Source organism: Mustela nigripes, chromosome 5 (assembly GCF_022355385.1).
Source record: "Mustela nigripes isolate SB6536 chromosome 5, MUSNIG.SB6536, whole genome shotgun sequence".
NCBI lineage: Eukaryota > Metazoa > Chordata > Mammalia > Carnivora > Mustelidae > Mustela > Mustela nigripes.
In genome coordinates, this window is record NC_081561.1 from 75022572 (window position 1) to 75048648 (window position 26077).

Sequence of the window (26077 nt, forward strand, 5' to 3'; positions counted from 1 at the left end):
AGAATGCTATTAACAGAGACAAGGAAAGCAGCAGGAACTTTGGAGCTGGAAGATCCCAGGAGTTCATTTTGAGACATATTAAGATCAAATATCCATGACATCTATCAACTTTTTCCTTGCTCTTTGACCTACAGGAGGAACTCCCTTACTTTTATACGCATTCACATACACACATACTCGTGCACATATGTGCTGTTTTCTACCAACCAGACTCAAGAAGGGAGTCCTTCGATTCCTGAAGGAGTTACTCCCCTGCTGAGTGAATTCATTCCAGGAGGTCAGGCTGAAATGGTTCCATTTCCTTGAACATAGAGATTTCTAAGTCCTCATGGCTTAGAGGAGGGGTGAGCTGGAATGCCTTGAACTCTCAGCAGCAACATTTCCTAGTTACTTCTTTCTTTTCTTTTTATTACTAGTGGGCAAACAACTAGGGTGTCAAACCACAGAAAGGCCAATGAGCCCTGGAGAAAATGACAACTCTCTGACCATCAACTCCAGACCATTGTGATTCCCTGAACACTGTAGAGGTATCACAAATGAAAGGGACGAGGACAGTCTACAAAACATGTCTTGGTAACATTTACTGGCAGGGAACCATTGGCTATTGTTGTAAGAGAATATCATTTGTCATCCAGTTCTTTCTTTACTCCTCTAATCAATCAGTCATTCAGTACACACTTCTAGAGAACTCACTATGTGGCCAGCGCTGGGATATAAAAATGAATCCCATGGCCAGATCTTTCTTTCGAGGAACATAGGCCAGCTGGGGAGATGAAGTGCAGCCTCTCGATGCCGTGTGTGGTCAGAGAAGGAAGTGGTGATGGTGAAGGGGAGGCAAGAAGGATGGTTCTGCCTGGGCTGAATGAGAGAGCGTTGCTTGAACACTTGCAAAGACAGTGGACATTCCTGAGGCAGGCAGAGGGGAGAGGAAGTGAGGGAATCACATTTTTCTTAGATGGAATGGCTTGAACACAGAGTGAAGCTGTGGGCTCATTCACAAGCCTACAAATGAGTCCACAGGAATGTGGCTTGGAGGTCATAGGGGAAAATGGTGAGAGGTGGGGCCAGCTCTCAAAGAAGTCTGGTCTGCAGGTAGTTCGGATTTATTCTTACAAGCAAAGGGGGACCACTAGGTAGGGAAATGGCATGACAGATTTGCCTTTTAGAAAAATCATTCTGGTAGAAGGACAAGGAAATGCACAGGATACCTGAACATGTACAGGAAGGATTCCACAGGTCCTATGGTAAAGACAGTTTCAAAAGTTTTCAGTCAAGTTTACTATAGGCTAATGAAGATAGTTTTTCTAAGCAAATTGACTAATGTAGACACTTGTAGAGTTGCATTTGTTCGAGAGTGCTTGAGTGTTGTCTGTTTTTACAGGAGCCAAAGTTGAAGGGAAAACATTTGCATGTTTCTCTATACCCTAAGTAAAATGAATATGAAAGACAAGAAAATATTTTGAAAGTCTAGTCTATCAGAATGCTTCTTTGGCTCTACAAGTGATTTAATAGAACTCATCTGCTCCATTGCCTAAATCCATTTCAAGGAATTTCTATTTAGAAGAGATTTGTGTTACTAAAGAAAACAAAAATGAAGGGCAATTCAAGTTTTTAGTTAATGTCACATGTATAGTTGAGGTGAAGAAAAGTCATTTAAAAGCCTTTCTGTTAGAATAACTGGCTTGGAAAATAACAGGTGAATGTGTAGTACAACCTGTCAAAGAAATGGGAAAAATTTTTTCACTCATCCTAAAAGTCACTGGAAGAGTTTAATTATGTCATAAACATTGCTCAAAATTATAATTAACTGTTAGTGATTACTCTAGAGTAGATGTAAATAAATAAATAATAAATGAACAAGCAAAGCTGTTTAGATGCATGAGACCATCTGGAGTCCCAGATGGTTTCCTCACAAATGAAGCACCCTCCCTTCAAAGACACCTTGGTGGCTGGGCTCTGACCTCAGTAGATCTCATCATCCACCAGTGGTAAGACACAGATAATTGTGAGAAAGTTGCCATTCCAGGGAAATGAGAAATGAATCCTGTCATCAGGCATTATTTCTCTTTTATTGACCAGCATTGAATCCAACTTGTTCTCTCAACTCCTGATCCTAAACCCTTTGAAGCAAGATCCCAACATCTCCTTACAAATGCCTTTAAAGGCAGACATGCCTATAAAGTCTTCAGGCATCTTAGAGACCTTTTTCATAGCTCCTAAATAAAAAACAGAGCAGAAAACACTTCTGAGGGGCGCCTGGTTGGCTCAGTGGTTAAAGCCTCTGCCTTCGGCTCAGGTCATGATCTCAGGGTCCTGGGATCGAGCCCCACGTCGGGCTCTCTGCTCAGCAGGGAGCCTGCCTCCTCCTCCTCTTTTCTCTCTGCCTACTTGTGATCTGTCTGTCCAAAAAAAAAAAAAAAAAAAAACTTAAAAAAAAAAAAGAAAACACTTCTGACAAAAGACCCTGCCACCTTGCAGCAATGTATCTTCTCTGATGAACTCTTTGAGTGTGGGTCTACCCTGTTGGCATGAGTGTAAATTCCGAGCCCCGTCTCTTACCTCTATCCATGAGGTGCCCCCATAGTGCCGTCATTCCTGCTTTTACCAGAATTCTGATACAGTTTGTGAGCTAACTTGGAATGGAAGAGAAAAGAGGAACTTCCAAGCAGGAGGTCTTGATACTGAGTGCCACCGTAGTCTATGATATGCCAAGGAGAGGCTGCTGAAACTACCACTCCCTGCCTTTACGATTTTATGTTCCCACAAGACAGAAGATTATAGGATATGCAGGGCTGAAGAGACAGAGAAAATGTTCTCTTGTCCTAATTTCACCCAACTTACATTAATTTAAATCCCTTAGGATGAATATATGGATAACCCAGACAAAGAACATGAAGAAATAGTTTGCTGAGTAAATGTAATCAAATGTAATCAAAATGATAGGAACAAAGAAATAGCAAGTTAAAATATTAACACTAGCTAAAATATTTTGGATACTTATCATTTGCTCAACACATACATGTTAAGTGCTTTGTGTATAGTTCTCCCTGAATCATCAGTACTGGTTTGGGAGGAGACATGTCCAACCTGAGAGTTGAAGGACTTGTCCAAGAACATAAAGTTTCTACATGGGAAATTTGAGGTTCAAAAATATCTCTTCCTGTGCTCAGTGTAATTGATGGCCTCCTGACCATTACACCAATATTGTAGGTATCCTAGAACAAATATTATTAATACTTTGTACATGATTCATATTATTATACATTCTTAAAAGTGATACAACTGTTTTCATTTTAAAATGAATGCAGTCTGGAATTTTCACCACTCTACACTATTCTATTTAATTATTTAGAATTTGTATGACTCTACCATAAAATTCACATATGCTATCCAAAACCCAGAAAGAAAAATAAATGAATTCCGTGAAAGCAGTCCAAAAATTAGTATTATCTTGTTTTTCTTCAAATTGTATTCCATTTGTTCTAACAGCCAAATAGGATTCAGTTGCCCAAATACACACAGCGCAGCTCAAAACATTTTAGCAGGCAATAAAGTAGATAGGGTTCCACAGAAGTTTAAAATCTAAAATTCAGTATGAGCACTTAACAATGCAAAGAATACACCTATACACTCAACTGTACAAGAAAGTACAAGGAATAATAAATACCCAAGCAAGGGAGGTAGGGAGAGGGTGGTTGGGTTATGGACATTGGGGAGGGTATGTGCTATGGTGAGTGCTGTGAAGTGTATAAACCTGGCAATTCAAAGACCTGTACCCCTGGGGCTAATAATACATTATATGTTAATAAAAAAATAAAATAAAATAAAATACAGTTGTACTTCAAAAATAAATAAATAAATAAATATCCAAGCAAGCACACAAAGGATCACTAAGTTTAACATCTGTTTGAGGGTTGCGTTGTTGTTAGCACTGAACACACACACACACACACACACACGCACACACACACGCACACACAGCAATTATCGCCCAAATCAGGGAGAACCTAAGAAGAAATGAAAGTGAAAAAAGGATGCTTCCCAGCAGAGAGACTACTGGATGAAACCTGGGAATGGCTTTGGTGAGAGTGGGGTCTGGTCGAGAGAACAAGATGAAGCAGAAGCTGAGGAGACAGGTTCCGGCAAAATGAAGGGAACATGGAGGAAGCGAAGAGATTCTTTAGACCCATGGATCAGTTAAAGAGCCCATAATAGTGCCTGAGCAGCCTGGCCTATAGAGAGGGAACACAACTGAAATCTGTAGCAGTGAGGCGCCTGGGTGGCTCAGTGGGTTAAGCCTCTGCCTTTGGCTCATGATCCCAAGGTCCTGGGATCGAGCCCCACATCGGGCTCTCTGCTCAGCAGGGAGCCTGCTTCCCCCTCTCTCTCTGCCTGCCTCTCTGCCTACTTGTGATCTCTCTGTCAAATAAATAAATGAAACCTAAAAGAAAGAAAGAAAGAAAGAAAGAAAGAAAGAAAGAAAGAAAGAAAGAAAGAAAAAGAAAAAGAAATCTGTGGCAGTTTCAGAGGGGTCAGATAACCCAACGTGGGTGGTGAAGGCATCGGCCCTGCTCTATCACCTGGATCGTCAGGGTTTGAAGTGGAGACCCCGGGCCAGAGAGAAGGTCGTGGCCATGGTCAAATCTGGAAGCTGGTAACTCAGAAATGAAATCCCTTTCTCCGTAAAATGCACTTCTTCGGGTGAAAAGGACAGAGTTGAAAGGACAGTAAGACTTTTTCAGGTTTTCAGGCAGTAAGTCTTGGCAGAGGGAAGGGCAAAGGTTCAGAGATAGAAGGCGGTGTGACCAGGAAGGAAGGAGGGCGAGACTGTGAACGGGACAAGTTTTAGTGAAGAAACTGACATCAAATACACTCACTAGTATTTTAGTCTCTTCACCATGTTCCTCTGTGACGTTCTACATCTATTCTGAAGAATGAAAAATACTCAAACTTCAGCTCCAAAATACTGTTATTAACAAGCTCTGTTTCTTTATTCTGAACTCAGTCTGCACCGATATTGTCTTTGTCTCCGTATGAGTTGGTGGAAAGCTCTATCGCCCTTTGCAGTGGTTAGGAGGTAAGGAAGGGAATTCAGACAGAGCACAGTGCAAATTCTGACTCTGCCACTTCCTCGCTGTGGGACGTTGGGAAGGCACTTCTTGCGTCTTAAGTCTCAATGTCCTCAACTGTTAACGGGGATAATCGTAATCTCTACTTACATGACTGCTTTACAGTTCAATAAAACAATGCACAAAAAGCGCTTAACAGGGTGCTGTCAAACAGCAAATGGTCAAAGGATATTAAAGATTAGAGTCATTTTTTCTCCAGATAAATTTCAAGCTTTAGCTCCAGATAAATTTCAAGCTTCTTAAAAGTAAGCTCAAAGTTTAGGTTACCTCTGATAGGCCAACAAAATATTATATCCCCACCTTCCACAGACAGTGGGGGGTTGAGCAGTAAAAACGGTGGCAGCTATGCCCAGGATTATGTGCACGCCCCCCCCCCCCCCACCCGAGGAGAAAGTGGATCCTCCCGTCGGTCATTCATATAGCAGCAAACACCCGGTCCGTTTTTGACTGGATGGATCGTCAGCTTCTAGAGGAAGAGATTTAAACGATGGGTTATTACGTTTACATGAATTGGGGTCCCTTGTGGATTTTGTAGAGGTGTGGTAATGTTTGGGATCTAATTATTCATCCCTGAGATTTCTCCTTCTTCCTACACTTCGTTGTAGCAGTTGTCTATTTTGGATAGCTTTTCCTCTGATCGCATGACCTGCTAATAAATTCAAGCATTCTCATCCCAATAAACTCAATTTTTAATGACAGTAGCCTATTTTGAACACACATCACTGGAATCCCACTCTTGGCACATAATGAATCCCTCTGTGGCCCGCCTAGGACTCTATTAAATCTTTGTGAGCCTCACCACAATGGTTTGGTTCAGTACCCTCCACTACTGAATACATTAAAACCAAAACAAAACACTGTCATACATGGAAGAGTTCATAAAATCCAGCCTGTGAAAGACAGTCAGCAATCTGTCCAAGTCACGTCCTGGACTTTTTGTTTTACAGACTTTCCCAGAATATTGGCTCAATGTTAAGAGAGAAGCAATACATCAAACTTAAAAAGCCAGAACCTAGAGAGCAGCCCACACCTCTGAGAAACACCAAGTTTGCTAAATTGGCTCTTGTGTATTGGGATCCTATAGCTGATAAAATCAGGGGGTTCTAGAGCATGTATGCTTAGCCCTTTGGGGTTATTACTAAATAGGCCTATAAAGGTTCGTTTTTTTGTTTGTTTGTTTGTTTGTTTGGCATAAACTGCAAAGGCAGAGGCACCAGAAGCTATCATTTGCAGACACATTTTTCCCCTTTAGACCCTGCAGTATTTTTTCTAAGTGAGAGAGAAAGACTTTGAAGTCCTATGTAAGAATAGTTATTCTCATTTGCCTTGTTCTTGTTTTTGTTTTTGTTTCAGAATTATCATCATTTTAGAGGCACCTGGGTGACACAGCTGGTTAAGCTTCCAACAACTGGTTTTGGCTCCAGTGGTGATCTCAGAGTTGCGAGACCGAGCTCCATGTCGGGCTCTGCACTCAGCATGGAATCTGCTTCAGATCTCTCTCCCTCTCCCTCTGCCCCTCCCCCTTATGCAATCTCTCTCTCTCTCTCTCTCTGAGTTAATAAATAAATCTTTAAAAAAAGAATTATCCTTTCATATTTTTTAAAGTGCTATTAAGTATATTTTTGAAGCAAATGATACAACTTTGGAAATAAAAAATTCTTAATAAAGAAAACTCCTACTCGGAGAATTTTTAAATGATTTTCTCAAAGTCCCAAAGCCAATGAGAGCTAGATGTGGGAGCAGGATCCTATTCTCCACTTCTAAATGCAGTGTTTATACCCTACCAAGCAACCCAGCTATAAAACGGAGCATGGCCCACATGCCCTGGACTGTCAACCACCCCAAACTGTAAGACTCCCCTTGTCCTTCTTTCAAGCATTTCCAACCTTTATTCTGAACATCTCATGTTCTAGGCAATCAGATGGAATTCAAGCAGTTTCAGCACATTTCACTGGAACAGCTAAAAGCATGACTTCTTATACAACTTCCATATAAAAATACAGATATCTTAAAGGCAAAAGAATATTAATAATGTGTGGTGAATCCTCCTGACCTACATGAGTAGCACTCTCCAACACAGATAGAAGGAAGAGGTGAGACTACGTACAGGGAAAACTGTCCCATGATGGGGTAAAGATGCTATGTGGAGCTGAAGAGGGATCCTAATTTGGGGTCATAGAGAGAACTCTGCAACAGATGTCCTGATCCCGATCTAAAGGATAAGTAAGGGTTGCCAGGGAAAGGGGTGGGGAGAAGCACCCCATCACAACAATCAGAGCTACCACACTACCACTAAGTAGCTATAAGCTCCTGGTCAAGTTATAAATCCCCTGAGTTTCAATGTTCTTATCTGCAAATGGACTTATCAACAGTAACTACCCAAAAGTTTGGTGAGGTTTGAACAAACACACAGACATAATTTCTTATGAGAGCAATCTCTCTGCACACATACATTTTAGCTATGATGCTGCTGGTGATGGTGGAGTGATGTGCTCAAAGACCCGGAGGTAAAAATTGCATAGGATGTACCTGAACATTCCAGGAAAAGCAGGTAGTTCAAATTGGTGGGTGGATGAATGTAATTTAACTGAAGTGGACTCCCTTCTCCTAACTGTGGTGTCAGCAGAAATTGCACATCCCTCCGACTAACTAATGTAGTGGAATCCTCATTAAAGCTTGTTTTCTCTTCAAAGGCTTTATGGTGATAGTGGCTTTATGGCATCCTCCATTACAAGGCATGTGTGAATTAGGCATGCAATCTTGGTGGAGGAAAAAGATTTAAGTGCTAAGAGGGGTAAAATGGGGTCCCAGAAACAGTGGGATAGGTAGCCAGGGTTGGGTACAGAGAACTGTCCCCATACCTGGGAGTAGACTGACAGAAGGTCTAAAGCTCAGAAGGTTCCAAGAGCATTGGCCCACAGAACTTCCTTCAAGGGCACTATTTTAATAGGGTAGGGTTTAATAGGTAAGGATTAGAAAACTAACCTCAGCTTTTGTCCTGGGAATGACTCTTCCTGAATAGACTGTCCACCAAGTTGGTGAAAACTCCAGTCTTGCCTATTTCTCAGGTTTGGGGGCCACCTTGTGAGTGGGACCTTTGGTTCAGTAGGGCTTCAAGTCCTAGAATGCCAGTGAAGGGGCTATTGGATGGAACTGGTCACATTACCGTGACACAGGTGTACCCATTTATTAACAGGAGGTAATTCTGCTTCTAATACAGAGAAATAAGCTATTTACAAATGGAGGTGAAATTACTTTTTCCAGATGTCACAGCAAATCTCAGGCAGAATTTGCCCTAGAGGGCAAACATTTTACCCTCAAAGATCTCACAACCATGGGGATTGTCCTTCCGCAAGAGAGAACGACTAATGAAAATAACTTAAATAAATGTCTTCTCCTTCAAAGTTAACAAAATTCCTAAATTCTGAAAAAGCTATGTGCTATAGACTGAATGTCATGTCTCCCCCCAAATTCATACAATGAAACCCAGTTCTCAGTGCGATGGACTTAGGAGGTGGGGACTTTAGTAGGTGAGGAGGTCATGAGGGTGGAACCCACACCCAATGGAATTAGTGCCCTTGGAGAAGAGACCCAGAGAGCTCTCTGACCCTCTTCCTGATGTGAGGATACAGTGAGAAGAGGGCTATCTGTGGAGCAGATAGCAGACACAGAATCTGCTGGTGCTTTCATTTTAGATTTTCCAGTCTCCAGAACAGTGAAAAATAAACACTTGTTGTTTAAGCCAATCCGTCTATGGTATTTTTGTTACAGTAACCTGAACTGTCTAAAACAGTGTCAGCCTTCTGGGGCCGTAGGTTGCTCAGTCCCATAAGCATCAGCCTTTTGCTCAGGCCATGATCCCTGGGTCCTGGGCTTGAGGCCCAGGGAGGGCTCTCGGCTCAACCAGGAGTCTGCTGCTGCTTCTCCCTCTGCCTGCTGCTCCCCCTGCTTGTGCTCTCTCTGTCAAATGAATAACTAAAATCTTAAACACAAAACAAAATAGTGTGTTAGAAACACCAAAACCAACTACTGCAGGGAAGACACCCAGCAGCGCAGGAATCCAGACTGCAGACAAAGCGCTTCCACCAAGACCCACCTCCGCCCGCGTGCCAGGCACGTGGGAATGCAGCAGCGCCCTTCCTTCGTGCGCTTCCTCCCGCTTCTCCTCCCTGCCACATTCTCCGAAGGCTGTCTGGCTTCGCAATGCTGCTTTATCCTAAAACAGACTTCTCCCGCCTCAACCCCAACACACACCTAGGAGCCTCTTCTGCAGGTATCTATGAGCCATTATCATTTTAATGAGCATTACAAAAGCCTTTATTAATCACTCCATGGTGCCTTCAGATGACCGGCATTTGGTTCCCAAAGCAAATACTACCAACCAAGAACCTTAATACAGAGGTGGATATAAAATTGTAATAGCCAACTGGCAAGTCCTTGCTGCATTTAGAGCATCACAAGAGGATGAAAAGAGCTTCTGGTGCCTCTCTAATTGTTTTTACATTTTTTTTTAAAGATTTTATTTATTTATTTGACAGAGAGAGATCACAAGTAGATGGAGAGGCAGGTAGAGAGAGAGAAGCAGGCTCCCCACTGAGCAGAGAGCCCAATGCGGGGCTCGATCCCAGGACCCCGAGATCATGACCCGAGCCAAAGGCAGCGGCTTAACCCACTGAGCCACCCAGGCGCCCCTGTTTTTACATTTTTATTTATGGTCCTCTTAAGAGGTTCCCGGAGAGCTAGAGACATTTAAATTACGGTGATTCTTTCTGAAGGCTTTTAACCGCAAGGAAATTGGGAATTAGTCCCTTTTCGGAGGAGAGACAGGTGCCTGAGTATTCCCTAGCAGACTTGCTGAGTGGATGGGTTATCAACCGTTTGCAACCTTCAGCGCGCTTCCGAGTCTCCTGACTAGGAGAGTAAAGTCCCACTGTTGAGCTCCACTTCTGGGGTGCGGATGCTCCTGGTCTGGGGAGCATACTTTGGAAACTACTGGTATAGAATAGCCTTTGAGCTAACTGCCCCAGGCCAGCGGTCATTGTTGGGTACAGCTAAAAAGGGAGTGGGTCTTCGCAGAAGCAACCGCTCCCTCCAGCGACTTTATCTCAGCACAAGGGCACACTCCTCACGCTGTGCTCTTCTAACTGCCTATGGATTCGATGCTGCTTAAGGTGAGAAAATGAGTGTCTGTTCCCAGTCATTACTGTGGAGTAACAACTACTATAACCACGGAGCTGGGCCATCTCATGGCATGAACATGTGAATCCAGTAACCGTTGTTCTGGGTCGCTCAGAAAAATCCGAAAATAATTACACTGAATTTTCAAACAAATCCAGTGACGTTTTTGTCCAGTTTTGTCCACCTCAATATACAACTGAGCTTTGAGCAACGCACGTTGAACTGCACAAGTCCACTTAGACATGGATTTTTTTCGATAAAGACTGGGCGATACTGTAAATGTACTTTTCTTTCATGATTTTTCTTAACATTTTCTTTTCTCTTACTTTATTGTAAGAATCCATATAATATACCTAAGATATAAAATGTTTGTTATTTGACTCTTTATGTTATCCATAAGGCTTCTAGTCAACAGTGGGCTATTAGTAGTTAAGTTTTGGGGGAGTAGTTAAGTTTTGTAGATGGTCAGTGCCCCAACCCTTGCTTTGTTCAAGAGTTAAGTGTATTCCATTTTACAATAAGCAAGGAATAGCTATAATTTCAGCAATGCAGTTGCAATAAAGGAAGTTTTCTTTATGCCTAAACTCTGATATCTTTTGATTTCACTTCAGCCTATCCTCTAATAATAGATTATGATTCTTTGCCAAAGAATTTTTATTATATGTTGTATTTCTATTATATCACACCTGAAGACATTCTTTCAGGAAAACATCTTTTACATCTGTTAAATTCTCAGTCTTATGTTATCAATTTAATTCCTCATGTTGATTGTGCTGAAATTCATTTTTTAACCTTTTATTTTTAAATAATTTCAAACATGCAAAAAAAGCTGCAGAATGGTACAAAGAACTCCCATACAACCTACACATAGATTAGCTAATTGTTTGCATTTTACCACATCTCTCTGTCTATATACACACACACATATATAAAATACAAGAAAATATCTTGTATATGTAACCTATGCAAAATATGTATATATATCTAACACCACATTAATTACTCTATATAACATACATATTTTTCCTGAGCCATTCAAGTAGCAGATTTATCCCTCAACATTTCAGTGTTTATGTCCTAAAAATAAAGACCTTCTACTACAGGGACACCTGGATGGCTCAGTCAGTTAAGCGTCTGCCTTCAGCTCAAGTCATAATCTCAAGGTCCTGGGATCAAACCCTACATTGGGCTCCCTGCTCCAGGGGGAGTCTGTTTCTCCTTCTCCCTCTGCCCCATACCCTGCTCATGTGCTATCTCTCTCTCTCAAATAAATAAATAAAACCTTTTAAAACAGGCACTCTACTACAAAAACACAGAACAACCAGCAGCATCAGAAAATTGACGTTCAGGGGCACCTGGGTGGCTCAGTGGGTTAAAGCCTCTGCCTTGGGCTCATGATCCCAGGATCCTGGGATCGAGCCCTGCATTGGGCTCTCTGCTTGGCGGAGAGCCTGCTTCTCCCTCTCTCTCTGCCTGCCTCTCTGCCTATTTGTGATCTCTGTCTGTCAAATAAATAAATTTTAACAACAACAACAAAAAAGAAAATTGACATTCATAGATGATCACCACCAAATTTAGACTCCATTGAAATATTACCAATTGTTTCAGTAAAATCCTTTATAGATTGAGGGTCTTAAGTCGAAGATTACTAGTTGTGTTTAGTTGTCATGTCCTTTGACTTGGAATAATTCTTTGGTCTTTCCTTGAATTTTATGTATTTTATATTTTTTCAAGTGTATAGGACTGTTAGTTTGTGTAGTAGTCCACAGCCTGAATTTGTTTAATTTTTCCTCATGATTAGATTCAGGGTATGCTTTATGACAGGAATATCAGAACAGTGATGCTGTATTCTTTTTGGAGCATCATATGAGGAGGTCCATGATGTCAGTTTGTCCCATTCTGGGTGCTGTTAAATTTTACTACTTGGTTATGATTATGTCTGCCAGTTTTTTGGTACTGTTTATTATATGTTATTAACAAGTATTTTGATAGGATAGGCTTTGGCACTATAAATATCCTAATCCTCATCAAGCTATCACCAGCTAGCTAGCTTTGTCATCCATCAATGATTTTTAGGTCTGAAAAATGACTAGTCAATTTCTTTGGTGAAAATTCATGGCTTTTGTGGAAAATAAGGGGCTAGGAAATGACTCTAAAACAATGACCAGCCCTTAAGTTTGCAGGCTAATTGGGAAAGTAAGAGATAAGTACAGACAGAGAAAATGACCTACCCCATGAAGTGTCAGGCTGGTAGTGAACGGAAGTCCTATAGCTATTAAGAAGGGTGTGACATGGAGGGAGAGTTTGGGTTTCAAGCTGGCTGGGCTGGAAGGAAGATGTCATCCTGGGAGGAGGGAGGATGCTGAAGCAAAACCAAAGTACAAGAGGCAAGGATGTGATGCTATCAGGGTAGAGGTTTTTATAGAGAATCTAGGGGAGACAGGAATAAAAATTTTGAACTGAGAACCTGTTTCACTGATTTTCAGGAACCTGTACTTTGATATATGGTCTAATCTATGAAATAATCAAATAGGAAACAGTAGAGTCCTGGAAAATCTTGAGCCTTACAGTAGTTTCCACCTTTTAATAACCAAGAATCCATTTCATTATCTCTTCTGCAAATTCCTGAAATGTTATGATTGACCACGATTTCTCATCTGCATGAAGAGTTAATGTTATTACTGAAAAGTGATTTTTTTTTTTTTAGTCTTGCAAAAGCAAAGAATTTTGATAGTTTAATTAATCTGAGCAGTTGTATCATGGTACAAACTCTAATTTTACTGAGTTTTTTGAAATATTAAAAATAGTTTGAGGATTCTCATTCAGGGACTCTTAGAAGTTGGAAATGCTTGTCTATTTTAATAACGGCATATTAGAGATAAGGAAATAAGAGGCCCAGGAAAGTAAAGTAACTTGCCCAAGTTCACACAGTTATTGATGGTCATCCCAGAACTAGCCCACAGTCTTGCTATTAACCCAGAACCTGTTCCTTTGTCTTTCTTCTTAGTTGAGAATTTTATTATATTCTAACTTGTTATTTTCACTTTTTTTATTTTTGCATTAATTCTTTCCCTCAAAGATTTTGAACTGTTTGAAGAAAGGGGATGTCATCTGCTTTTTTGAATAATAATGATAGCAATATGTGTGAAATATTCCTAAACAACAGATGCAGTGCTAAATACTTTGTAGACATTGCTCATTCAATTCTTCTAACAACTCTGTGGAACAGGTATTATCAGTGTCACTTTACAGATACAGAATGTGAGCTTTATGAATGTTCAGTAATTTGCCTACAATCATGCAGCTAGTCAAGAGTAGAACATAGGTTGCTGGGTTATTTTTTAAGATTTTTAAAATTAACATATAATGTATTATTTTTTTTAAAGATTTTATTTATTATTTGAGAAAGAGAGAAAGAGGAGAGGCAGAGGGAGAAGCAGACTTCCTACTGAGCAGGGAGCCCGATGCAGGGTTTAATCCGAGTACCCAGGGATCATGACCTGAGCCAAAGGCAGACACTTACCCAACTGAGCCACCCAGGAGCCCCAAGAGTAGAAAATAGGTTTAACCCCAGGTCTAGCCTTCTCCAAAGCCTTTGTTCTGTCTATCAGCTAAGCTGTCTCTGAGGCTAGTCATAATTCTACATTCCCTAACTTAGCCAGAGGGCTTTTTTGAGGACCCTTAAGATGCCCAGCTTTCAGAAAGACATGAAAGTCATAAAAGCCTGGGTATTTGTTTTCTGAAATCAATAAGGTACTACAAAATACACTAAATTTATCAAAGTGAACATATGGAAGTCTCCTGTATTTATTTTCACAAGACAGTTGGAAATATATTGAATCAGAATTTTCACATTTCCTAAGATGTTTGGCATTCATTTAATTGTTTGTTTCTTCTTATCAATTTTGTCTTTTGTAGGCAATTTTTCCTATAGGCTATTTTCCAGCAAAAATATCCCTACTCCCTTGGAATGCTTCTGTTCATCTGTAAAGCCTAAAGTGTAATATTGGACATCTTTAATAAACATGTCACTTCTCTTGAGGTTTTGAATGGTCACCATTCAGGAGCAAGGGGGTCAGAGGTGGGGCCTCAGGGACCACCAGAAGTGTAGAACATCCTGCAAACATTGAGTTGGGGAGAAGGGATGACACTAAAGCTGTGTGGGAATGAGAGAGAGCTGTTTGCAAATGCAGGATTGATTGGCAGGAAGAGCACCAATTGAGAAATTAATGGTGTCCCCACATATTTAATTGATGCAGGGAATTTAATCCTGAGACACCTTAAGTTGGAGCTCACACTCCTGTTCCCTGTTGAATTTGGTGGTGCCCTGTTCTGTTACTGAGACTGGGCCCTAGGAAGGAAAAGGCTTTAGCCGAGAGGGGACACCTCTGCCATCACTTTCCCTGAGAGTTGCTTTGAGCACAGTAGAGGCCAGACCCAGAGTTCCAAAAGTCTTTTCCACAGGGCTGGATGCGTGCTTCAAGGAAGGCTTTCCCCTTTTTCCTTTCTTTTTTTTTTTTTTTTTTTTTTTTACTTTTGTTTTGTTTTCAACATTTGCTTTAGATATGTTACACTGTGCAGTGGTTTTAACCGTAGTCATGCATTAAAATCACTCTTCTGTATTGCTGGACTTTTTTAACCACATGAATTTATTGTTTCAAAAAAATAAAGTCACTCCAGGGCACAGAAATCTTAATTTAATTGGTCTGGAATGGGGCCTGGGAACTAGTGTTTTCAAGCTCCCCAGTTGGTCTCAATGTACAGTCTAATGTGATGCTCAGGCTGGGACCCCAGAGGTCCTCAGGAACTACTTTGACTATTTCAAAGAGCCCCGGGACAGTCATCTATTTTACCCGTGATAAACTTAACGTGGAGTCTCTGGCTCTTGGCTGGAACTAAATCAACACCTGTGGAAACAGCTCTCATCACTTTCTGATGAGAAACTCTGAGAAGCAGAGTTTCTAAAAGAAAACAGAAACGGAAAATTAATTATTAGTTTATAAATACAGTTTCTACATAGATAAAACTCTTTCAAAACTGAATGGATCATGGAAGAAAGTAAATAAAAGGGTACTTTGAGATGATCAAATTGGGAAGCAATCTGATAAGGTAATCTTTTGAGTTGGTATTTAAAAAGTTAGCCTTCAAACACACAACAACAAATAAATGAAAGGCATATCAGAAAAGTGCTGGGTGGCAGGCCCAAGCCAGCTAGGGGATTTTATATTTGTCGTGGGGAACACGCACTCAGATATGCAAAGGATGAAACTGGTGATCTTTGTCCCTGAATTCACCTGCACACTCTTGCTGTAGGCAGTAAGTAGCACAGCATCTCCCAATCACCCCATCTCGCTTCTATCAATCCCATTAGGACCAGACCCTTCAAGACCTGTCTGAGAAAAATCACAGAGGGAAGTACTAGAGATTATTCCTACTGTCTGCCAAGTTGGTCTCTTGCTATCATCCGGAAATGTTTAACATAAGTGAATCTTTAATTAACTTCAAAAAGTGCCTGTGCTTGGTCTCAGGTATGTAAACATGGCAGGACAAAAGTCACTAATGTTTGGCAAGGGGAGTTCTGAAAACATCAATTAGAAAGAGTTGGTATGAACACCCGATGAACACCCACCTTGACAGTAGGAATGAAATTCGTGCTAATTATGAGTATCCCTCTTACTTCACCAAGCATTTGTTCGTGATTATATGCTGGGGACATGAAATGAAGCACATTTGGGGGAGTTGTATTTTATTTATTCATACATTCAATAAATATTTGAAGAGAATATACCATGCCCTAGATACTGCTCCCGGCACTAGAAATAGAGAAATGAGCAAAGTAAACAAAATTCCCCATCCCTATGAAGCTTAGGGTCCTGGAAGGGGCTGAAGTTGTTGGAATTCAAGAAGAGTGCATGCAAAACAGCTGTTCCTTAAAACTCTGTAGTAAAACATTTTTAGTTCAGACTTCTAAATAAACATGTGCCTTCTTTTGATGCAGAAAACCAAGGTATTCCTTCCAATCCTTCACAAGAGTATTTTTAATTCACAGCTTCACATTGTCTGAATTGATTAAATCAAAATTTAACTAAGAGCAAAGCATAATTGCATGTTCTTATGTTCTCCATCGCCAACACTACAACTCAGCACTCTGTAGCCTGGGAGCTTGCTTGTGTCATTCAAGTAGAGCTTGCTTCTTTAGAGATGGTAAGCGAGACAATGCACTGTGTTTATGGACTCAGAGGTGAGAAGAGAAAGAAAAGCACTCTTAGGAAATCTGAAAAGGAATTTGGAGACCAGTAAAGAAATTCAGAGGACATTGACATTCAAATCAGATACTGCCATGTAATAAATATTGGCTGAATATTTCGTTGGGCAGCTAGATTCCATAGATAGGGTGACACTGTGTCTCTTAAGACGCTAGTACTTTGTATGTACAATTGTACCATATAGGATACATTTCAGCTCTTGTTTCCAATTGGTAATCCTTTGAAAAAAATCGCATAATGAGTCTGTGGCTTAGTGTAAAATTATCCTGGGGAGAGCTTCTGTGAGAGTATTGAGGCAAATGCTAATTGTACCACCTTCTTGGCTTGAGTGTTTTTCAAGGAACAGTTATAAAGCCTTTAAGGCAGAGAAAGAGATTGAGAGTCAGAAAGTATTCTAGCAGCTGAAACCCTACTCTCGAGATAAGAGCTACCTTGCCTAAAATACAGTGAATGGCAGCCTCGGGACAAAGAATTAATGTGGAAGGTGCAGCCACACGTCTTTTGGAAGCCCTACACCATTGCCACATTGTTCTGAATATTTATAAAAAGTAGTTTTCAAGGAGTATGGACTTGTCAAGGAGAGCTAAATGTTCTCTGCATAATGGGGGGTTCCATGAAGAATTATTAAGGAATCGAGAATGCTTTTTCTCAAACAGGCCTCCTTCCATTTAAAATTTTATTTTAAGGTGAAGAAAAGTATATATGTCTTAATGCTTTAGAAACAGATATAGTATAAAAAATAAAAATAAAAATTTTTAGTTAAATAATAACAGAGGCTTACAAATTTGACAAAAAAAAAAAAAGAATAGCTTTTCTTTTAAGTGTCTACCCACAAAAATGTCAGACAAAGTAGCAATCAATTTTACTTGGACATGTTTTTTAAAGATATTTATTTATTAATTTATTTATTTATTTGACACAGAGAGAACACAGCAGAGGGAACAGCAAGAAGGGGGAAAGGGAGAAGCAGCTCTCGCTGAGCATAGAGCCCATCATGGGGCTAGAGCCCGTCACAGAGCTAGACCCCAGAACCCTGGGATCATGACCTGAGTCGAAGGCAGATGCTTAACCAACCGAGCAACCCAGGCACCCCATGGACACTTTAAAAATACTTAATTTCACTGTTCACACATAAATTCAATAAACAAACATGTAAGTATCCTTCAGAATAACAAATACATAGGCTATGATCCCTTACATGGATTAAAAGGTAGCATTGACCACATTAAAGCATGAAAAGGATTGCCAGAGAAAACACAGGACACCAAATATTATATGAGACATACTCACACTAAAAATGTTTTGCCGTTTATCTGAAATTCAAATATAACTGAACATTCTGTACTCTTATTTGCTAAGTCTGGCAATCTTGAAAGAATTAAAAATTAAATTAAATTAAAATAAATTAAAAAATAATAAATAAATAAATAAAATTAAAAATAAAATCTCTAAAACACTAATTTCTTTTAAACATTTGAAAAAATATTCATCTAGACTGTCTCCTGAAATGTTCCTAAAATGCTATGGACTGAATTTTGTCCACTTCGAATGTATATGTTGAAGCCCTAACCAGTCCCACCCCCCCCATGTGACTGTGTTAGAAGATAAGGCTTTTAGAGATAATTAAGACTAAATAAGGTTTTTTTGTTTTTTTTTTTTTTTAAGATTATTTATTTATTTATTTTTTGACAGACAGAGATCACAAGTAGGCAGAGAGGCAGGTAGAGAGAGGAGGAAACAGGCTCTCCACCAAGCAGGGATCCTGATGTGGGGCTCAATCCCAGGACCCTGAGATCATGACCTGAGCTGAAGGCAGAGAGGCTTTAACCCACTGAGCTATCCAGGCGCCCCAAGATTAAATGAGGTCTTAAGAGTGTTCCTAATGTAATAGACTTAGGCACCTTATAAACACGCATTGGTACACACACATGACCAAGGAAAGGCCACCTGAGCACTGAACGGAAAGGTGGCCCTGAAAGCCAAGGAGAGAAACTTTCCTAGAACCTGACCATGCTGACACCCTGATCTCAGATTTCTACTCTCCAGACTGTGAGAAAATTCATTTCTGCTTAAGCTACCAGTCTATCGTTCTTTGTCATGATGACCCAAGCTGACAAAGACACAAAACTTTCTGCACTTCCTCTCTGTAGTCATCACCACTCTTGCAATTGCAGTAATTTCTAAAGTTTCTTCCCTGGCACATCATAACCCACCATGGTGGCAGGGAGGGCAGGGAGTGCCTGGCTTGTCTTTTGCTGTATGCTTCGCTGATTACGCAGTGACTCTGGCTTGTCATAATCTTGGGTCCCCAATGTTGGGTCCCCCAATAATGGGTCCATGATTAAAGGAGCGAGACTGATAACAAAGTGAAGGTCAAGCAAAGCTTTATTTCGCACCAAGCATTGAGAATCAAACCAACCGGCCAGGGCCTCCCCTCTTACAGAGAGCGAGACCTCTCCCTGCCACACAGACTAACTTTTATAGAGCAAAGGCCATGAGGTTGAGCCTGGCCACCAGGTGGCCAATGAGATAGCAATACACAGAGAAAGCTGCACAGTCATGCTAGGTCACACAGGGGTGGCCAATTGAACTACAGTCTACCCCACAGTAGACATTTGAACTAGCCTATCACCTTGGTGAGAATTGGCACCCAAAAGGGGGGGCCCACACTCCTTGGTAGCTAGGGAGACAGTATGTGCACCCTACTGATTAGATGTCTCCACGTGTCCTGACTCATCCCTGCATTCGGGCTGTTATCTCCATCTGACCTGCCCTGCCCTTGTATTTGGGCTTTGTTACCTGGGACTGGTTTCCCGGACTTGCTTTTAAATAAGGTCCCCTTGGGGGTGGGGGAGGCAGGGTCAATTTAAGTTTTACTGCGTAAACAACAAAATGGCTGTTCAACCGAAGTGGGGCCGCTCTGGCTAAATAGGCCCTTACAATAGGAGTTAAGTAAATATCTGTTGACTAAATGATTACTGTATGAATGAAGTAACTAGAAAAGTAGACAAAAAGAATGTGTTCATCATTGCTTAGAATTGTCAAATCATTATGTTGTATACCTGGAACTAATAGAACATTCTATGTCAACCATTCTTCAGTTATTTAAAAAATGTGTTCACTACCATGTCGTTTATAATAACAACTGAAACATTGAGAAAAATCTAAATCTCCAAAACTAAGGGAATGTATAATAAAGTAATTAAATTAATAATAGTATAATCATATGACAATGTATCATACAGTCATTAAAAAGAGTTTTACAAATACTATTTTTCAGGGCATGATAAATTTAAAATAAAGTCATGTTAAGTTAAAAATAGGGGAGGAGGTCCTGGTTGGCTCAGTGGGTTAAAGCCTCTGCCTTCGGCTCAGGTCATGATCTCAGGGTCCTGGGATAGAGCCCCGCATGGAGCTCTCTGCTCAGCAGGGAGCCTGCTTCCTCCTCTCTCTCGGCCTGCCTTTCTGCCTATTTGTGATCTCTGTCTGTCAAATAAATTTTTTAAAAAAAATCTTTAAAAAACAAATAAAAAAAATAGGGGATATATGTATCTGTATGCATACACAGAAGTATTGGGGAGTAAATCCAATTGTTAACAGTGGTTGTATTCAGAGAGCAAGATTAGATTATCTTTCCTTTTATATTTTTCTTTTCAAGTTTACTACAAGAATTATGGATGCTTTTTAATCGGAAAGAAAATCAGTAGTAATTTGGTGTGAGTTATATGGATTGGAAGATGATCTTTGTGGGGTACCTGGGTGGCTCAGTTGGTTAAGCGACTGCCTTTGGCTCAGGTCATGATCCTGGAGTCCCAGGATCAAGTTCTGCAGCAGTATCCCTGCTTGGCAGGGAGTCTGCTTCTCCCTCTGACCTTCTCCCTTCTCATGCTCTCTCTCTCTCTCAAATAAATAAATAAAATCTTAAAAAAAAATTTAAGAAAAAGAAAGATGATCTTTACAAAATTTTTCTAGCAGGGAAAACAAAGCTAAGTTGGTCAAAGTCATTATCCATGCAGGGCTCAGAAAGAGCATATAAACTTCATTAGAAAAATACCTCAGTATTGAGATTAAACTAAATTACACAATAAGGAAAGCATTTAAGGTGAGGGACAGTCATGTGAACAGATTACATCATTACCTACAAGGACTGAGACAAAGCCATGTAGTAGGGATCTGGGGCAGAAAGGAAAGACCCCGCAGCAGATACCATATCTGCCTTGTCCAGACTCCCTTCTTCAACCTGTTGTATTCAATTTATAGCTGCTGTGAGTTTTTGCGGCTAGAGGCTCAGAGCTGCTTTCTTCCCTGGGGAGCTTCCTTTGACAATATTGTAACTTTCTCTCCGAGATGAGGGGGGCAGCAGCATTGTTGAGAAGTTCAGTAGTGGATGTCCCATGTAGATTAGGATTAATGATAAGAGATTCTGCTATTGACCTCTGCTCCCCAATAACAATGGGGATGATAGATCTCAGATGGCCAGAAGCAAGGTGGGCATGATGATCAAAGTCCACAACAGAGAGATGAGCAGGCTCTGCTCAAAGAGATTTCTGAAGTTCCCTAATGGAAGATAGTATTTCCAGAATGAGATCAATGGGCAAGTGATAAGGGTCTTGCTTAATGTGTATCACCAATTAAAACAGATCTTGAATAGATGAGCAGAAGGTTAAGGTCTACCACCTGAGTGGAAAATCATGATCTCTTAGTCAGTTTACAGACTTGAGCTAATTCTTAGACCCGTAACCTACTGCTTGAAGTAATGGCAAGTTTCTGTGAGGAAGGATCTTGCAACACCATGGAATGTGTATATAGCAGTGTTTCTCCCATCTTCCTACAAAGGGGCCAATGGCCATTTACTCAAATAAACATATGCTGGGGAAAGTGGGTTGTTGAATCAGGGCTCTGAGTTGACTATGATACCGAAAGACCAAGAGTACCATCACAGATCCTCCTGTTAGAGAGATCCTCCTGTGAGTTCAGGGTCCATCTCAAAGTGGGTCCCCAGCGTTCATGAACCCATCCTATAGCTATTTCCGACTTGCTAATATTATAATCAGCATCGGTGCATTTAACATTTGTGAAAACCTTCATAATGACTGGTGTAAAAAGAGTAGCCCCCTTAAATGTTTAAGATAATGCATCAGAAACAATACCACATCCCAGATGGAAAGGCAGAGATTGGTCCTACCCTCAAAGATTTAAATGGATGGATCATGGTCTTCATCAGCTCCATTTAATTCACCAGTCATGAAATAGCTGCAGATAGAATGACTCAACCAGTGATGTCAGTCAGCTGCTGAATCCCACCTCTAAACAACACAACCCGACCTCAGAAAATCTCCTCCAGGATAGAGAAACAACTGGATACAGGTGGTACAATAGACTACCCTAGATGCTGTTGATGTCCTGCCAAGATCCCTTTTCTTCAGGCCAGTGTACTCATCTCAAACCTAGTGTTAGCCGGTTTCAGCTAATGGCTCAATAGCTGCTCCTTTACCTGGAAAACTGCCTTTGAACAAATGGGAATTACCTCTCCGGAGAAGGTATTTTTCAGTTAACTGAGGTCATCTCTTAGCATGAAGAAAAAAAAAAAAAGAAAGAAAAAAAAAATGTCATTTCTGTCTGTGAAATATAAACTAATTCATTTCTCTTTATTTAAATAACTTCTTAAATGCCAATTAGAGCCAAGCATTGTGTTAACTGTTAGAGAGCATCAAGAGGGAAACAGACTATCTCCTGCTTTTTCAGAACTGACACTTTAGGGTCATATTTGAGTCTCCCTCAGTCTGTCTGGAAAGGTGAAAGCGGGTGCTCTGGACATAGAAGGGAGAAAACCAGTGGCTTTCTGAAGGAAGGATGATAGGAATAGTTTTCCCTCGTACAGGTGAAAGTGGGTGCACCATCTGTAGAGAATTTTAAACAGTGATTGAAACCAACTAAGTCAGTATGCACTTTATCATCACGAGCTGGCAATCCTAAACAATAATGGTATTAATGTTCACTCCCTACCCCCCATATGCCACTGAAGAGAATCCTAATATTCCTTTTTTGAAATCTCTAGACAATCAGGCTTAGTCTTTCCCCAAGGCGAGGGGTCCTAACAGCCTCCATCACCATTTTAGGAGTGGTTGGAAGGAGAGCTTTACAGCAACCGGTCCCAAAATAACCTTAAATGTCTCCACCCCTGAGTACCCCCAGGAAAGCTTGGGCAGTTCATTATGATTAGACTCTTGCTTTTGTGTGGGGCTGGGGCAGGGAGGGAGGGGGGCTGAGCCAGCACACCACAAATTTGCCTCATCGTAAGCTTGTATCGTTTATCTAGAGTGAGGATGCTTTGGGAAAAGTTGAAGGGGATGCATGAAAAGGGAGGACACAATCAAACCCCTTCTGCAAGTCAGAGGAGATTGACTTCTGTGGGCTCTGAAAAATGAGTTGATCTCTTAACCTGTGCTGGCAAAGATTTAAAGTCACTTATTCTGGCAGGGAAAGTCCAAAGACCAACTGTTCATTCCTAGGGATTTGCTCAGATTTTGTCAGTAAAAAGAGATAATTAAGGTTCTAAACAACTATAGACCTCTTCCTATTCAGTGAGCTTACAAAACAAGGTTGAGTCTTAAAAACCTTTACAGCCTAGCTGAGCTATTAACGTTCACCTATCCACAATAGTCATCGGAATGGGATGGAAAGTGATAAAATGACCAAATGCATTGCTTTTTGAAATTTGAAGTTCATTATGCTCCAATGTGGTACACAGTACTGTACTTGATAAAAGGAGAGTGAAATAATATGCATTATATTTTATGCATTGGGTAAATTTTTCATACATGAAACTTTCCTCAGGAGCCTAGGAATAAAAACAAATGGAAATCAAAAAGTTACTTGACAAAACTTAGTAATGACCTACATGGTCCAATACGAAAGCCAATAGTCACATGCAGCTATTTAAATATATAAAAATCAAACTAAATGAAAAATTCAGTTCGTCGGTTGATTTAGCCACATTTAAAAGGATATTTTTGTTTTGGAATAACTTAAGGCTCACACAGAAGTTGCAGAAATAGTACAGAGAGTTCCCATGGATCCATGGGACCATGGACCCTTATCCCCAATAATATCTTACATAACCGCAGCACAGTTGTCAAAGCCAACCAATTGATGATGGTACCATACTATTATCTATCTAATTTTTATAATCTAATAATAATATGGTTTGGATTGTTACCTGTTTTAATATGCACATTTTGGGGGTTGTATAGTTCTATGACATTTTATCATGTAGATAGATTTATATAACCATGATTATCATTAAGATTATCACCAACTGTTTCATCACCTCTTACAGTCACACTGTCCCTCCACACTGTCCTTTTGATAATGTAACATGAATGTAATTAGCTTTTCATTATACATCATAGTGCCTTGGAAATCCATCAGGTTATGGCATTTAACAACAATTTGTTTCTTTTATCACTTTTATCACGGAGTAGTGTTCCAAGGTATGTGTTTGTTACATGGGCTGCTGTAACAAAATGCCAGAGGCTGCATGGTTTACTAAAAAACAGAAATATATTTCTTATTGCTGTGAAGGCTGATAATTCTTAGATCAAGTTGTATACAGATTAGGTTATCTGGCAAGAGCCCACTTTCTGGTTCACAGACAACCATCTTTTTGCCTGTGTCCTCACATGTTGGAAAGGGGTAACAGAGTTCTTCGGGTTGTCTTTTATAAGGACATTAATCCTATTCATGAAAACTCCACCCTCATGATCACCTCGGAAAAGCTCCTACCTTCAAATACTATCACAATGGGCTTTAACATATGTATTTGAAAGGTGGGAGTTCACATTCAGTCTCTAGCAATGGATATTCTATAATTTGTTTAGCCATCCACCGGCTGAAAGGCATTTAAGTTGCTCTCAGTTTTTGATCTACAAATAAAGCTGCTACAAACATTCATGTTCCAGTTTTGTGCTGAATTTTTTTGGCTGGTGGTTTATCAATTACTAAGGGAAGCCCTAGCTATAGTTGTGGGATATCTATTTCTCCTTCCAGTTTTGCAATTTTTGCTTCATATTTTTGCAGGTTCTGCTGCTTTGAACATACATATTTAGGAGTGTTATACGTTCTTTTTAAAATTAACATAATGTATTATTTGTTTCAGGGGTACGCGTCTGTGAATCATCAGTCTAGGAGTGTTATATGTTCTTAAGTAATTGATCCTTTTTATAACTTTGTAACACTGCTTTTTGTCCTTGTTCTCTTTTGCTCTGAAGTCCACTTTGGCTGATATTAATACAGACACTTCAGCTTTTTTTTAATTAATGTTCACACAATATACCTTTTTGCATTCTTGTGCTTTACATTAGCTATATCATACCTATATTTGAACTGAGCTTCTTGTAGACAGCACATAGTTGGATCACATTTTCTAATCCATTTTGCAAATCTTTGTCTTCTAGTTGGTGTGTTTGAGCCATTTACATTGATTGGTTGATTGATTGGTTGGTTGGTTGGTTGATTGTTAAGAGTTTGGCTTTTTGTTGAACAGGTTACAGAAGAGGTTTTGTCAGAAAGACCAAAGGCCATGTCATCATCATACTCCTCTGATTCTTCTTTCTTTGCTTTCACTTTCTTCTCCACAGCTGGGGCAGCAATGGTGGAGGGAGCAGGATCTCCTGCTGGGGCAGCACCAACTGCTGGGGCAGGAACCACCAGCCCCAACATTGCAGACTGCCCCCCCTCACCCCACGTTGACATTGGCCAGGGCCTTTGTAAACCAGCAGGGTCAGAAAGGTTCAACTTTTACACCCACTGCTTTAATGGGGGCATTGATACTGTCCTCCATGACCAGCACCTCATTGTTGTGTAGGATGAGGGCTGAGTCCACGATGATGTGCTCCCAGAGGGAAGCCATGGCGTGGTCCAGTGGCTGGATGAAGTGCCTCTGAGCACTTCAGCGGCAGCTGAGGAAAGGGGACTAAGACATTTGCTTTTTTTTTTTTTTTTTTCTTTTACAACTTTTATTATACCATGGAATCCCCTTTTTAAGTGAAAATACATCAGATGCTTTTAAAGTAATTAATGATACAATAGAATTTAGGTCGGCTGTTTTATTGTTTTCTGTATGTTCCCACTGCTTCTTGTTTCAGTTTTCCGTTTCATGCATTGCTTGTTGGAGTATTTTTATGACAGTTACTTAAAAACCTTGTCATTTAATCCCAACCTCTGTGTGATCTTGGCAGAGCATATGTTATTGTTTTTCCTCATTTGAGTTACGGTTTTCCTGGTTCTTGGTATAATGAATCATTTTGGATTGATTCCTGAACATTTTGAGTATTATGTTAAAGAATCAGGTTTCTTTTTAAGTCATATATTTAAGCAGGCAATCAACCCTGAACATGTCTTGATTCGGTTTGGTGGACTGTAGTTTGAATGTCAATTTAGTTTTAAAACCTTTGCAGTGTTATTTTGGTCTCCCTTACCTGTGTACTTCTCAGAGTCTAATCT

The 26077-nt window shown here is 40.3% G+C and overlaps 1 pseudogene; it reads right to left on the minus strand.

The window, feature by feature from the left end:
* Positions 1–14335: 14335 nt before the first annotated feature.
* LOC132018659 (large ribosomal subunit protein P1-like) lies at positions 14336–25484 on the minus strand (annotated as a pseudogene).
* Between the last annotated feature and the right edge of the window lie 593 nt (positions 25485–26077).